The sequence below is a fragment of the Oxyura jamaicensis genome, chromosome 4 (genome assembly GCF_011077185.1).
Source record: "Oxyura jamaicensis isolate SHBP4307 breed ruddy duck chromosome 4, BPBGC_Ojam_1.0, whole genome shotgun sequence".
NCBI classification, from domain to species: Eukaryota; Metazoa; Chordata; class Aves; order Anseriformes; family Anatidae; genus Oxyura; species Oxyura jamaicensis.
In genome coordinates this window covers 10,305,910-10,319,935 of record NC_048896.1, presented here as the reverse complement: position 1 = coordinate 10,319,935, position 14,026 = coordinate 10,305,910, and the positions used below count along the sequence as shown (strand labels likewise).

General features: G+C 52.1%; 1 long non-coding RNA gene across 1 annotated transcript; it reads right to left on the bottom strand.

Annotated features, from left to right (window-relative positions):
- Positions 1 to 331: 331 nt before the first annotated feature.
- On the bottom strand, positions 332 to 3,403 carry LOC118166627. The gene is made up of 2 exons (XR_004750637.1): positions 3,004 to 3,403; positions 332 to 857 (listed from the first exon to the last, which is right to left on the bottom strand). It is a non-coding gene; the product is annotated as an uncharacterized LOC118166627 (long non-coding RNA).
- Between the last annotated feature and the right edge of the window lie 10,623 nt (positions 3,404 to 14,026).

Genomic DNA, 14,026 nt, shown 5'->3' with positions numbered 1-14,026 from the left:
ATTTTTTATGTACATTACAAAATGGAAGATTGACGCTGTATTTGTACACAGGTGGACATAACATTTGCCAAAGGTCATTCAGTAAGTCCATGGCAAAGCAGAGAGTACAGCTCTGCTCTTCTGAGCCCTATTCCAGTCCTCCATCCACAAGGCAATATTCCCCTTATGGTTGGATGTGGTAATTACCTAAGCTTTCAATCATAAGTTCTGCATAATTTAATGTTAGTGCTTGATACTGACTACAAAGGTGAGATTGGCTCATTGTGCCTCTTTCCAGTCCTTCTAATAGGAAATGAGAATGTGCCACACTGGTATTCACGTCCTGTTTTCTCCCCATATCTTTTTTTAACCTGGGTACATTTCATCTGCATTCAAGAGACAAAAATCTCAAAGGTACGTATGTTTTATAAGAAAGTTGGCTGCTGAATACAAATGCAAGGGAGGAAAATACAAACTAGTTCTGCCTAAAGGGAAGTTCTTGTGTATTTTGGGGCTTGTATTTTTTTTATCTGCTGGCCAGTCACTCTACACCCATATTCCAGGATACAATAGATCGTCCTCACCAGTCCGTGGGAGGAAGGCAGTGAGTTGGTGACGTAGCTGGATAAGGAGGATATTGAAGGGCAGGGCATGCTGAAACTGCAGTGTTAGGGTATCCAAACACAGGGGACAAGCTCATGAGAAGCCAGGCTTCATATTTTCCAGTGTTCAAAAGGACAAACTTTTGTACTTCCAAGACAGTAGAAACATCTGCCCAGGGGTGTGCAGATTGCTGTTCTGATCAGGTCAGCTGCCATCAACACCTGGAGATCCTCTTGTGTTCTTACTTTCTTTACATCAAGGAGACAGAGGCCACCCTAGAAAAAAAGTTTTTTTTTTCTGCATATCATCCCAAGAGGAAGGTGGTCAAAGGGACATGCAAGCTAACTTTCCCAGAAAACTGGGAGGTGCAGCCAGCTACAAGAGAGTTAACTTTTCTGCAAGTGCTTGAAGGCAGTTTTGCTTTGCTGAACTAGCTCTGGTAGAAATGCTTTTGAAGGGGATACAAAACCCCCTTTGCTTCTGAACATCAAAGCTATTGCCTAAGTACCACTCCAACACCTGCAGGCATCTTAATTAATCAAAATTATGAGCCCAGTTAAACAACCCAGCCATTAAGCCCCAGCCATTAAGCATCATCAAGCTTTATTTGGTTCCCTAAGAAACATCTTGATTAAATGTATTGCAGTTAACTAGAGGGTACTGTAGCTGTGGAAATGAGATAGAGGCTGTTTGCAGTAGCATTCCAATAAACTGCAGGTTGTTGTATCGCCTCGGTCATGCATTGCATCCTCCAGTTGTGGTGGCAGAGTCACTGCTCCCATTTTGACTTGCTCCTGCCTTCCATCTGAACCACGGTGTTGTGCTAAAGCGCACAGCCCAGCTTGTTCTGTTTCTGTTCTCCTCATATTCACTTTTGCCTACATGTTGAACTTCTGAGGTAAAGCTACTTTCTTCATTCTACAGCCTGAGCAACAGGAAAACTAGAGGTGTTGTTCCATACAAATGCCTGAGACAGAACAACAACTTAAATTTAGATTTTTCCCTTAAACACGCAGACTAGGTTCTGGACTAGCTTCTATCTTTCTCCAGGTAGCAGCATGCTATAGGCCTTGTATTTGTTTTAAAAGGAGAACTCCTTCATATTTTTGCTGTTCAGCATAAAGTTTGTAACCAGACTTTCTACCTACTTTTGTTGTGTGAAACACTGTTTTATCAGTATCTGCTTCCCACCAGATAAAGGTTATCTGAAATACCTAAGCTGGATCTAATAACTAACTCGGTAAACAGACAGATCTCTCACTCCCCTACAGCATATGGAGAAGGTAAGGAGACAAGATCAGTATCACTTCTGTCTTTCCCATCTAACCTTGGCCCCCAGTGCTCTGTGTGTGACTGGGCTCCTGGGGGCAGAACGGGCTTCCCAGCACCCCTCGCAGGAGGAACGCGAATACACAAAGCAAACCTTCAGTGAAGTACTGTCCCCAGGACGTCCCAGATTGTCTCATCCAGGCAGCAGGGGACTGTGCTGTCTGCCTGTCGTCTTGGCCCCAGGGAAGGTGCCTTGAATCTACTGTGGGTGGCTTGTTTCTGTCCTGTCATCTGCACGAACGGGGGAACGGGGGACAACTTCTCTGTTTGTCCCTCTTCACTCATCCTATCTTCTCCTTCAGGCAGATTTTACATTCAGATCGTGATGCCGAGCAGCCCCATTTTCCCTTTCCCTCCCAGTTATTTGTTCCAGTCTCATTTCAGGGCTCTCTGATCTCCCGAGTGCTTCATCTCACTTCCCCCAGTTTGTCTCACGTTCAGACTTGTCTCACCAGTCTCCTCACAGGTGGAATTCAGCACATCAGACCCTGGCTGGACATGCCAGACGTTGGCGAAGTGCCTGATCCACCTCTCCTCGCCCTGTGCAGGGCTGAAGCTTCGCTCTTCTGTGTCCAGTCCGTGTGCGTGGAGGGGTCACACAGCACTGCGGGGCAGAACCTGAGGTGCATTAGGCAGTTATATCGAAGGTCTGAGGCTGCAGGAGGCTGCAGGCCAAGGCAGAGCTGTGCAAGGAGCCTGGGCAAAATGGGAAGGGGCCCCTCTAACAAACAGGCTTCGCGTGGGTCTGTTCCTCAAACACGGCCAGCCCCACACCGCCCTGGTGCAAATGGTGAGCCCATCCAGAAAAAGCCAGACTCGTTCAGCATTTCAGCCTTTCCCAAAGCCTGAAAAGTTTCTTTTTGTTTCTTGATATGTCTCTGCGTGTCCCAGCAGGGTACTTAAAGAAGTTTTTGAGGTCCAGCCCACAGCAACGGTGACACAGACAACACAGGAACGCCTTTGGTTTTGGAATATTTCTCTCAATCCAATGAAATCTTTCACCACTTTGGCCTTTCTCAACTCAAGGTCTCCTTTTCATCTCTTTCCTGTCTTCGTGCACTCGTTTCTGAAGAGAAGATCATAGGAATTTACCAGTATGCTAGCTGATTCTGTCCACCTACAATCCTTGGAGACCATCTCTCTTTAATTATTAGCCTCCTTTGTGGATCCCAGCAGCCTGTCAGCTCGCTTCTGATGTTGATCAGTATTTTTTTTAATCCAAGTTATTTTAACTTGGTGGTATCACAAGCCAGGAAAGGTTGCTAAGGCAGCTCGGTTGCATTTGGCCGCCTGTCTCCCGCAGCTGCAAGGCAGAGAAGAAAATTCTTCTGGAAAGTTCTTTACCCATTGGAAAGCTGCATAAAAAGGGGAGGGGTAGAAACGGGGATGGATACGGTGGATTTGGTTAAATTTTAAGGAAATTACTCCTTTTTCTCAGGCTGAGGACGTAGGTGATGGGTTCTCCTGACCAACAACTTTCTACCCAAGGTTCCTGCAGCTCCATCCCTCAGGCAGAGCCCCAGGTGGCCCTGAGGCAAGCAGGCAAATACATAAAGGGGAGGCAGGGGTTGTCATCACCTGGGGCAGCCAGCTCTGCCGGGTCTCACCTGAGCTAATCTCAGTTACCTGGGAGTCAAAGGGCCCCATCCAGGGGGTTAAATGAGAGCAGAGCTAGCAGGGAGAGCCCGTGCTGTGTTCACGGAGGGGAAAAACAAAGGGGGTATGACTGCCGTGCAAGGAGCAGTAAGGTAGCTGGAAGATAAGTGATTTGTCTTGGTTTTGGGGCTGTCTGCATTGTTCCCGGGTGAGTCAAGAAGTAATTGGGTGATGGCCAGATGTGGGAAGCTCTGACAAGGTGAGAAATGTTTTTAGTTTTGTTCTGGGTCACGGGCATTGCGAGAAGGCTTGAGTGTCAGTGTGATTTAGTGGGCTGTGTGGCTTCTGGTGGCCCCAGGAAAGCACTGAATGTGCCACCAAGCACCACCCTCATCGTGATCTGCCTTTAGTACCTCGCCACCTGGCCTGGATGAGGGTGTATCTGTGCGTGGGGGGGCTCTGGAGGATGTGGGCACTGGAGGAAAGTCAGAGCTGGGGTCATGTAGAGCTGGAACTGTGTTGTAAGTCAGCAAGCAACAGGTTGAATCGTGTGTGGTGATGGAGAGAGACGGGGATGGCGGGGGAGTGAGGTGTGCTGGGCGAAAGCACGGTAGGGAGGGGAGGGAAACTGTCGAGGTTCCTTAAAACCACCATGCTGAAGGGAAAGGTCAGAGCAGACGGAGCTCAGGACAGATTAAGTACCTCTGTTAGAGTGTCACCAGCCCTAGAAATACTGGCCCAAGAGAAGCTGTGGAAAGGGAAGTGTGCTTGGAATAGCTATGAGGTCTCCAAGAGCAGCTGAGAGCTAAGGTTGCACAGATCTATTGAGTCGGGAACCCTGCCTCGCTCCAGGGTCAGCCCAAGGTGGCACACAGCAATTACTTTCATCAGCACGGGAAGAAAGGGGAAGCGGCGCGGGAGGAGGGGGAAATGTGGCCGCAGACCACAAACCCTCGTGGATGCTCCGAGCAGCCTGACTTTGTGCCGTCCTTGCTGCGGCTGTTCCAGGGTAAGCAGAGTTAAGTGCGTGAAGTATGTGGTGCCAGCTGCCGTGCTGCAACGCCGCTGCTGCTAGGACCGCGTGTGTGCCTTCTTGCCTCCGTTCTTTTCCCCATTTAGAGCACGTCTTGTCGTTGGGTGCATGTTTTGGTTGTATTTAATTAAAAAATAAATAAATAAAATAGTCTAAGATAAATGTTGAGACTAGTGTTGCTCTTATTCTGCAGCAAGGTGCTCCCTCCAGGCCAGGATGTCTCCTGGATGAAGAGCCAGGGTTTCATCATCCAGAAGGTTGTCCTGGGCCAGCACTCAGATAAGAGAGAGATGAAGTTGATCAACTGTTTGCTGTGCTGTGGGTCCTGAATGAGAACACCCTGTCTCTGCTGTTCTCTGTAACTGCGAATTCCCCAGCTTATGCTCTGTGGGTTTAAATAAGACCTCTGCTTCTATTTGGAAGTAGGATTTTTTGTTTTCCTGAATAAAACATCTTCTCCAATGCTGTTGCCCCTCCCCAAGCCATAGTCGAGCAGCATCTCAGGCTGGTTCCTTAAATCAAGAGAACTGTTTATGTCCTTGGAGGCTGGAATAATAACAGCTGAAGAAATCCATGAGACGCAGGAGGAATTCATTTGTAAGTTAATGAAGGCTGTGCAGTGCAGCGGAAGGATGGTCGGGGATGTTCCTGGGCAGCATTTTCCAAGCTAGATTTCTTTCTCTTGCTATTGTTCTCCCTTGAAGCACTGTGGACCAGCTTAAATACCACTTACATATGAGTTTATTATAGTTTTCCTTGTTCCAAAGATGCGCTCTGTGTAACAGCCAATGTCCAGCATTGTGGCAAAAATGGAGGAAAGCTCTCAAAAGAGAGAACCTGAGAACCTACTTGCTAGTTATAAGCCCTTTAAAAAGGAAAAGCAGGAAAAAAAGAAGAAAAAAAAAAAAAAAAAAAGATGGTTGAGTGGACAAAGTGTTGATGCTGGAGTTGGTGAAGCTTGGAGCTGCTCAGGTGCCCCAAGGCCAGCAGCTGAGGCCAGCCCTTTGCCTCCTTTCGTGGCATCTGGCCCAGGAGACCGGGCAGCAGCCCGCTGGCGTGGGGGCTCCGGGAAAGCAGCTTGTTCCTCGTCCTGCAGTCAGCTGCTGGCGCTGGGGCTGACAGCTGATGGTCGGTGTGCCTTCTGGGATGCGGAAGCCTTTCCAAGTGCAAATGGGCTTGTTTCATATCAGCCAGTGAATAGCTGCCCAATAATAAATTGGGCTCTGCAAATAAATTGATTCTTTTCACCCCTTCCGGACCAGCAGCACAACTGTAAAATTCAACTTGGATCAAAGAGAGGAGATAAAGACTCCGAGTCCTTCTTTCCTTGCCCAGAGAAACTTTCTGATGTTGTTTCCCACAACCTGAAATCCTTCATTCAGTCTGAGGCAAAATCATCTGGTCTGGTGTTTCTTCAACAAAAGCAAGGGAACTTGAAGACTGCGTTCTTGAAACCAGCAGCATCTGCTTTTCCACCAGTGTGATTTGGAAGTGCTCTTCTGGTGGGAAAATAGGATCCTAGAGTGAATGTTTAAGTTCTGCCTGGGCACTCGGCTGGTCGGAGCAGGCCAGTGGTGGCGTATGACAGCACTGCTTCTGCTGTGAGTCAGAAGCAGACTCGTCACCGTCATGTGGCTTTCCAGTCACAAGGACGTGTCTGTCCTCTCACGCTTACACTGCTGTGTCTCTTGAAGGAAGAGGAGCCTGAACTCGGTTCCGTGACTTACTCTGCAGCAAGACCTTCGCTATCCAAAGACGCAGACCTGCGTCTGCTTTCTGCTTCTGCTTTCTCTTTCTGCTTCTTACCAGCTTAGGTCTTAGATCTGCAACCCTTAGATACAGGCACGTAGATACAGGAGAACCTAACGCAGACCTTGGTGGCCAGAGCTCTCCTGCAGAAGCAGGCTACAGCTGTAGTCCCCATGGATTCTGATCCGTGATAGAGCCAGAACCCGTGCCTTGCTTTCCCCTGTTGTAGGAGCACAAGTGGGTTTCTTTTCCATCTAGTTGCTTCTTGACATGCAGGGTGTAAAAACATAATTCCAGCTAACACTGATAGAGGCGTAGAGGTCTCATAGTAATTAACCACCAAGCTCAGAAGTTACCGAGAGTGGGAGGGGAAAGGAGCTGCAAACAGCATAATCGTATCAGCTGCCTTTTTTTTTTTTAAGAAATTCTGCCAAAACAAATTAAATTGCTTAGAGAGCTCTGGGAGTGAGGAAACAAGACTGAAATTGCTTGGGGAGAAGAGATGGGCAGATCCGTGGTACAAGAACAGAGCTGTGGCCCCAGGTCAGAGTAGCTGGAGGTGACGTGCATAATGCTCGCAGTGACTTAGCAGACCTGAAGGCGCTGTTACAAAAAAGCACGTTGTTAGCCCTCCCGCTCCCAGCACCGGAGGCTGCGTGATGAAGTTGGGCACCCATATCTCTAAGTTGTCTGCAAATACAACTGTTAGCTGTAGTTTTTGTTTGGTTAATCCCTGCTCTCCCGTGGCTAACCACCTGCTTGAGCCTCAAGGGACAGACAGACACCCAGCAGCTGAGGCAACAACGGGAAATACTGGCTTTTATGTTCTCGGCGGTACCCCTTGTTTTCAGGGAAGGGAGGTTAGTGGGTTGGCTTGGATCAAGCTTAACGGGCAGTGAGGCAGCTACCTTGGATGTTCTTCCCCAGCAGTGTGCTGGCATGGCAATTCTGCTGTGCCTGCAGCCTCCCAAGGCGCAGCTACACCCAGTACTACAAATGCGGCATCCTAAAGCACAATGTTTTATTTTCGTCTCTGTTTTACGTTCCTGAGATCTGGGCTCCCGAATTCTGGCCCGACACTTGCTGCAGGCTCCTTCAGGTTGCTAAGGGAGGCAGAAATTCCTCCAGAAGTCTTAGCTCCCCATTCGCTGCTGCCATCTGAGCTCTGAAGCAGCGCTGGATTAAGATAACGACTAGCTGGGCAGAGACCAGGGCTGCCGCCTCGTTGATGCTACGCCAAGCGGGCTGCGAGCTTTCAATAAAAAGTAATTAATGGTAGAGCAGACTCCTGCAATCCTGCAGACTCCTTCTATTTCTGTTACCAAGTCAGGCTTCTAAAGGCAACAGGATCACAATGGCTTGACTTTCTTCTCTGGCCAAATAAGAAAGAGCACTTAATTCAGTGGCCTCGCATTTATCTTCTGCCCTTCATTAGCACCATCTGTCTCCCTTTGCCTGCTAAAAGGCTACTGTGCCTATCCTCACGGCCGGGACAATGCAAATATTGCTCAATTAGAGCGATGCTCCAAACACGATTGTTCAATTGCAATGTTAATTGAATTATTTGAGTTTAATTATTCCATCAGGAATTCTGTCAGTACAGCCGAAGTTGCTCGCTTTCTCTCCGGGCTAGCGGCACAATGCAGCATCTGGCCATTCGGGGAAGGGCTGCTTCTGCTCGGGTTCAGGCAGCCCTAATTATGCTGGGGAAAGTCTGGCACCGCTCAGAAATGATGCTCTCAAGTTCAGGGACAGGTGTTGAGGCTGCAGGGACCCTCTTGACTCAATGAGCTCCCAGGCACAAAAATATTTGCAAGCAGAGAACAGTGGCTGTTTATGCAGAAATAATTTTGCTGGAGAGCGGGTGTCAAAAATACTTGTGAGGGGTGTGTGAGTGAAGCAATCCATCCTGAGAAGAGCTGTGTGGCAGAAGCCACATAGGAGGACCAGTAGCACAACACGAGCACCTAGTGAAGGCCGCATACGTCCAGCAGTGCAGTTACAAAGGGCTGCTCACGGGCCACGTCTGTTCCTGAGCTGCTCGAGGAGAAGCCGGGTGAGAAGAGCTGGGATTAACAAGATGTGGACCTGTAAGCCCTTAACGCCTTTGGTGGGCCCAAGGCATAGGCACGCAGTGCACTGGAAGCTGCTTTCCTGCCTCCTTGAGGCAAAGGCAACTGCTGCCTCTGTCCCGGGTAGCACTGATCTCACATCCCTACACCCTGCGGTTGTGTCGCTGTCTTTGCTTTTTCTCAAGAAGAAGGTCATTGGGAGCCCTTGACTTGTCATGACTAAGAAGGGTACTTCAAAATCTCCTTACCCCTCCCTTCAACCATGAAAGCCTCCTTGGCTCCTTGTAAGAACAGCAGCATCCCTTTGGAGCTCTGACAGGAGGGGAGATAACCCTGTCCATCCCAGCAGGACCTCTTCGCCCTCTTACAGCCTGAGTCCTGCTAACACCCGTGCTCTGCAGCAGCCCAGGACTCGGGCTAGCACAGGCAGCCCTGGGCTCGGTGCTTGACGCCTGCATTGCACTCCGTAAATGTGTTCGGTATTGGCGCTGTGCTCAAGGTGCTGTCCCCTAAGGGGTGGACGTCACTGGGGGATGGGGGTGCACATCCTGCAGAATAACTGCGCAGAATTGCAAAAATAGCTCCTAAAAAGCCTCCAGAGATGAGTGATCCTAACGGCTGCTCCCGATGTCTCGGGCTTTGCATCCCCCTTGTGTAGCTGCAGAGCACTCGGGAGCTTGCTGCTCCAGACGCATCCGGTCCATTGCGTCGCACTGGTTGTTTGAATTTCCCAGGCTGATTTTTGTGTTAATTTCCATATTCTCCAACATTACTCTTGCGGGCTCTCTCAATCATCTCCATCTACATGCCCGTGTGCATACACACGAGTGCCTTTCTGCATCTCCAACCTGCAGCCTGGTCTCCGTTTGAGATGTTACCCTATCAGCATTATCTTCAAAGCACTGCCTATTTCCAATTTAACAGGGAATTGGATTTCTGCAGCCTGCAGTATCTCGGCATCTCTCCTCTCCGCACCCTCTCTGTTTTCCTGCCCGCTCTCCAGGATGTCTCTGCCATTCTGGCAGTGCCTCCTTATTTCATTTCAGGCAGGTCCAGTCTGTGAAGCTCAGGCTTTCAAAGCTGCTTCAGTGCCAGCGGGTGCACCAAGGCATCAGCTGGGGCTTTTCAGACGCACCTACGGCATCCCTGTGCTGCAGCTTGCTGGCTGCTCCCATGGCAAAATGAAACAGATCCACGGGGAGAGCAATAGCTTGCCACGGGGGAGCCTTCATCCAGCACCATCCTCTGCCTCAGGCTCCGGGTAGCCCTGGGAGCCCCACCTCCTGCTTCAAATTGGAGGGATATGGGGGGGCTCTGAATGTCACTGGGGACCTGGATCCTGCAAGCCACACACAGCCACCCCCGTGCTGGCTGGTGGGGTTTGTGGATGCGTGCTCACCACCAGAAGCATGAGGCAGGGGCGTGCGGGTACCGAGGAGGAGCCACCTCCCGTCCCCTGCCTGTGCCAGGGTGGGTTTGCCATAAATCCATACCCATTTACGTCACGGGCGTTCGGAGCCAAACCCTAAGGGTATTGGAAAGTGGCCTTCAGATGCGTAATTTTGTTCTTTAGGCTCTGACTCCTCATTTAATATTTCACAATCTTGGCAACGCGCTGCTGTGCCAGAGACACCCACAGAGGCCGGCTGGAGGTTCAGCAATTGACATTTACATTATTACGATGGGGCTCCAGAGCTCACGCTCGGCGAGGAGAACAGGACTGTTCCTTCCCTCGAGCTGAAAACACAGCGTCTGCAACAGCTCTCGGCACTGGCTCCGAGCTCCAGTCCAGCTGGTGGTTATAGATTTCAGACAGGAGTTAGGACAGCGCTGCGTTTGAAAACCTTGCCAGAGGTTTTCTTTAAATGGAAGTCTGGACTAGGGTAAAACCATCAAGAAATGTGTGGGCCCTCGATAAGTGTGCTCCTGAGTCAGATGATCCTGCTCTGAAGCACTTCCAGATCCTCTACAGACACTGGTTTAAATAATAGCCCTTCAGTTTGGAAATATTGGCTCTTCTTTTGTATCAAATAACATCGCCGTTACCGAAAGCGAGTGGGATAAAATTGCCTTCCTCATTTCTCCCCTTGTGTTGACTTTATGCATCTGGCAGCGTCTGCAGCCTGATCAATCTTCCCTTCCCTCGGACAGGCGCTTCCTTTTGCTGATGTCAGGGCAGAGCCTCCACGGGCACCGGCCGGGGAAGGGAGAGGAGGCCGTTCTGAACTGTCAGGGGGATGGATCCCTCCAGAGCAGGGATAAACCCGCTGCCTCCTGCAGAACAGGCCTGGCAGAGATCTGGAGATCCTCATGCTGCAGGCGCTGGCTGTGCGCTGCCCAGCTTGGGCACGTGCACCACACCAACCCCGAGCTGTGTCTCACCCCACACTAAGGAGCCATCCCTGTGCGGCAGCTGACGAATTGTCAAGGAAAGGGCAGCGCAGGGCTGGCAGGAGGGCTGTCCCTTGCCACTCCTCTTTGCTCTCCTACTTTATGAGCCTCCTGACCCAGGGGTGGGCTGCAGGATCAGCTCGGGAGGAGGCTCGGACCGCAGATGGACACGTTTCCTCACGTCAGGCTGCAGGAGTCCCCCCGGCACGTGGCAGAAGCACGCAGCATCCCCCTGCGCTCGCCGGCGTCTAACCAGCACTGCCGCCTGCTCCTCCTCAGATCCCTTCGTCCCCGCCGTGGTTCGGGCACCGTCTCTTCTCTTCCTCGCTGTAGATGATTCCTTTCATTCTCTTCAAGAGGCCTCCCGTTGCCTCTTAAATCTTTTCACTTCTGCTCATTTAAATACTGAAGCCCACTCCGGAACCTGATGAAGCTGGATACGGCGAGGTTTGTGTCCCCGAGGGACGCTTTAGTCCTCACTCAGGAGGCGCTGGGAGCTGGGGGCAGCCGGAGCGTGCTGCCCCATCAGCTGAGGGCACGGGCACGGTCCCCAGTGACCCCACAGGGTATGGAGGTGCTTCGACGGCCGCTGTGCTGCTCAGCTGGCTCCGGCGTGAGCCTTCCTCGCCCTTTGGGGCACAAACACCTCTCCCAGTGGCAGGGCAGGCTGCCGGCACAGCATTTCTGGCCCCAGCACTCTCTCCCTTGTGCCTCGCTGCTGCCCCTCCTGCAGGCTCGCTGTGTGCTGAGCGCGATGGGGAGGAATCTTCCTCGCCAATTAGCGCTTTTCATGCGGTTGCAGCCGGGCGCTCCCTCGGACGCCCAGCCACCAAAGAGGTTTTACAGCCGCGGCAGGGGGAGCGTAATCTCCATTCATTGCTTTATTAGTGCCGTAACTACTTCGGGCCGCAGTTACCTTTAATTACTGGCTCTGCTGGGGCTGGTTGTGCCTCTTTCAGCGAGCAGTTTGGAAGTCCTTGCTCCCAAACGATGAAAGCACTTACTGTCACTTATCCTTTAAATCGGAGCTAATATTGAGCCGGCTCCTTGCATTCAGCCCGCTTCTCCGCGCCTGCACAGAGAAAAGCCGTGCAATCATGTCGTCCGCAGAAGTGTTTGAAAGCTGCTCTCCAGCAGTGCCTCTGCACGCTGCTTTGGGACGGGGCATCAAGGTGGACATCGTGTCTGCTGGCATTGTCTTGTCGTGCTGTTAGGAGGCTTTCTTCGCTTTGTGCATCCTTACAGAGCGAGAATGTCTTTGTTACAGAATGGGAATGTCGTTGTTATAGAGAGAAAATGTCTTCGTGTGCGTGAAGTGGGTATGGGAGAGGCGGCTGGTACCCCAGGGCGGGAGGGGACTGCAGGGGAGCTGCTCCCCGAATGCTGGCTGTGGAAGAGGGGTGCTGCTCATCCAGGTAAGGCAAAGGACCAAGGGCTGGTGTTCCTGGCCCTGTTGTGACACGGGGCACGGCTGCAGCATAAATCCCAGGGGAGGAGCGTCAGTGAAACACCAGCACTTGTGCAGCTTCATAGCGGTGTTAATCAGGGAGCCTTTGGAGGTAAGTGGGAGTCCCGAGGCAGAGGCAGCAGCAGAAGGAGCTGGCTGGGGGTCACCTTCCCTCCGCACGTCTGAAACAAGCCCTGGTCCCTCCTCCCCGGGAGCTCAGCAAGGCGGCAATGTGTTCTCAGGATGCCCAGGGAGCAGGAAACTTCTGGAAACATAAGCCAGGAAACAGGCTTGTTTGCAGTGAAATCATTATTCCCTGGATTTAGCAGCAGCTGAAGGGAGCGGGAGCAGTCCTGGCATGCCCAGCCTGTTGTTTCTATTTACGCACAGCCCCGGGAGCAGGAAGCACAGCAACAAGTTGTCCTCAGCAAACACGGGCTCTGCCAGCGAGAGCCGTGCTCTCGTCAGCCCTGCAGAGACCGGGGCGCGGGCAGGGAAGCGGTCCTGCTCCCTCCTGCTGGCCGCGGCGGTCCCATGGGACGCTGCAGGGGGAAGCGGTGCCATACTGAAGGACGCAGCACCTTCACCCATCCTGCTTCTTTCGACCCGGGGCTGGGGCTGCCCAGGCAGGAGGTGGCTGCACGGAGCAGGAGGGTGCTGATGTGGTGGCACAGGAGGGGTGCGGGGACAGCCAGCGGTGCCAGGCGGCAGCTGGGGACAGCCTCTGTCACCCTCCTGGCAGGAAACCTCTGCCTCTGTGTGCTGTTACCCCACCCGTGGCAAAGTCACGGGCTATGGAGGAGGGTAGGTGTTATAATAACACCCCTCGGTGCTTGCCAGGCGTGGAGGGAGATGAAATGCGCCGTTCTCCAGGCTGGGGTTTCCAAATGCCATTAAGGGAGCAGAGTGTGCTCCAGCCCCAGTGGCTGGGCACTGGCAGCTGGCAGGGGAAGGAAATAATTGATTGCTTTCTCCCCGTGATCCAAAATGGTTTCGATGTCAGGCCATTCATTGCGGTGGCTGGAATACTAACACAATTCATTTGAGCTGCAGCCCCGCAAACGGGTGGCTTTACTAATGGCTAATCCGGGATGATGGATGGGCTGGGGGGAGGCTGCTGCTGAGTAAGGAGAAGGCAGCGGGCGGGAGGGACAGGGGAACAGAGGGGACAGAGGGACAGGGGAACAGGGGACAGAGGGACAGGGGAACAGAGGGACAGGGAGAGGGGAGTGGGCAGAGCAGCCCAGAGCACCCTGTCCGTGAATTTTGGTGGAATTTTGCCACCTGTTTTTGCCAGATCTGGCAGAATGAAAGATTAGCAGAGAGATGACAAGCCCTCTCCCCACCCCTCCCTTCTTAAAAATTAATTCATTTATTTTTTTAATTAAAAGCACCCCAGGGGCTGCCAGCATTCTCAGGTAAATAAAAGGCAAAGCTGAATGCGAAAGAAAAAGCAGCAAGAAACAATCAGATCGGCAGTCCCCGGGAGACAGCAGCCGTGCTAATTAGCAGCAGGCAGGGGCTGGCACCTTCCCGAGCACGAGCCCAAGCTGGAAGGGGGATTTGCTCCCTGCGGGCCACTGCCTGCTCCCAGCTCCACGTGGTGCTTGGGGAGCGTTGCTCCTGGTCTGGCCAAAGGAGAAGAGGTGACCTGGTGGGGCGGCTTCGAGGAAAGGGGACCCTTTGGGGGTGCTCTGGCTGTGTCCCACCCGCAGCTGGTTCCCCAGGCATGGAGGGGCCGTGCTGGGCTCTCCCCGAGCACCTTTCTGGCCAAAAAGCAGCCTCCATGCACAGACGCCCATGAGCAGATTGATCTGAAATGGTGGC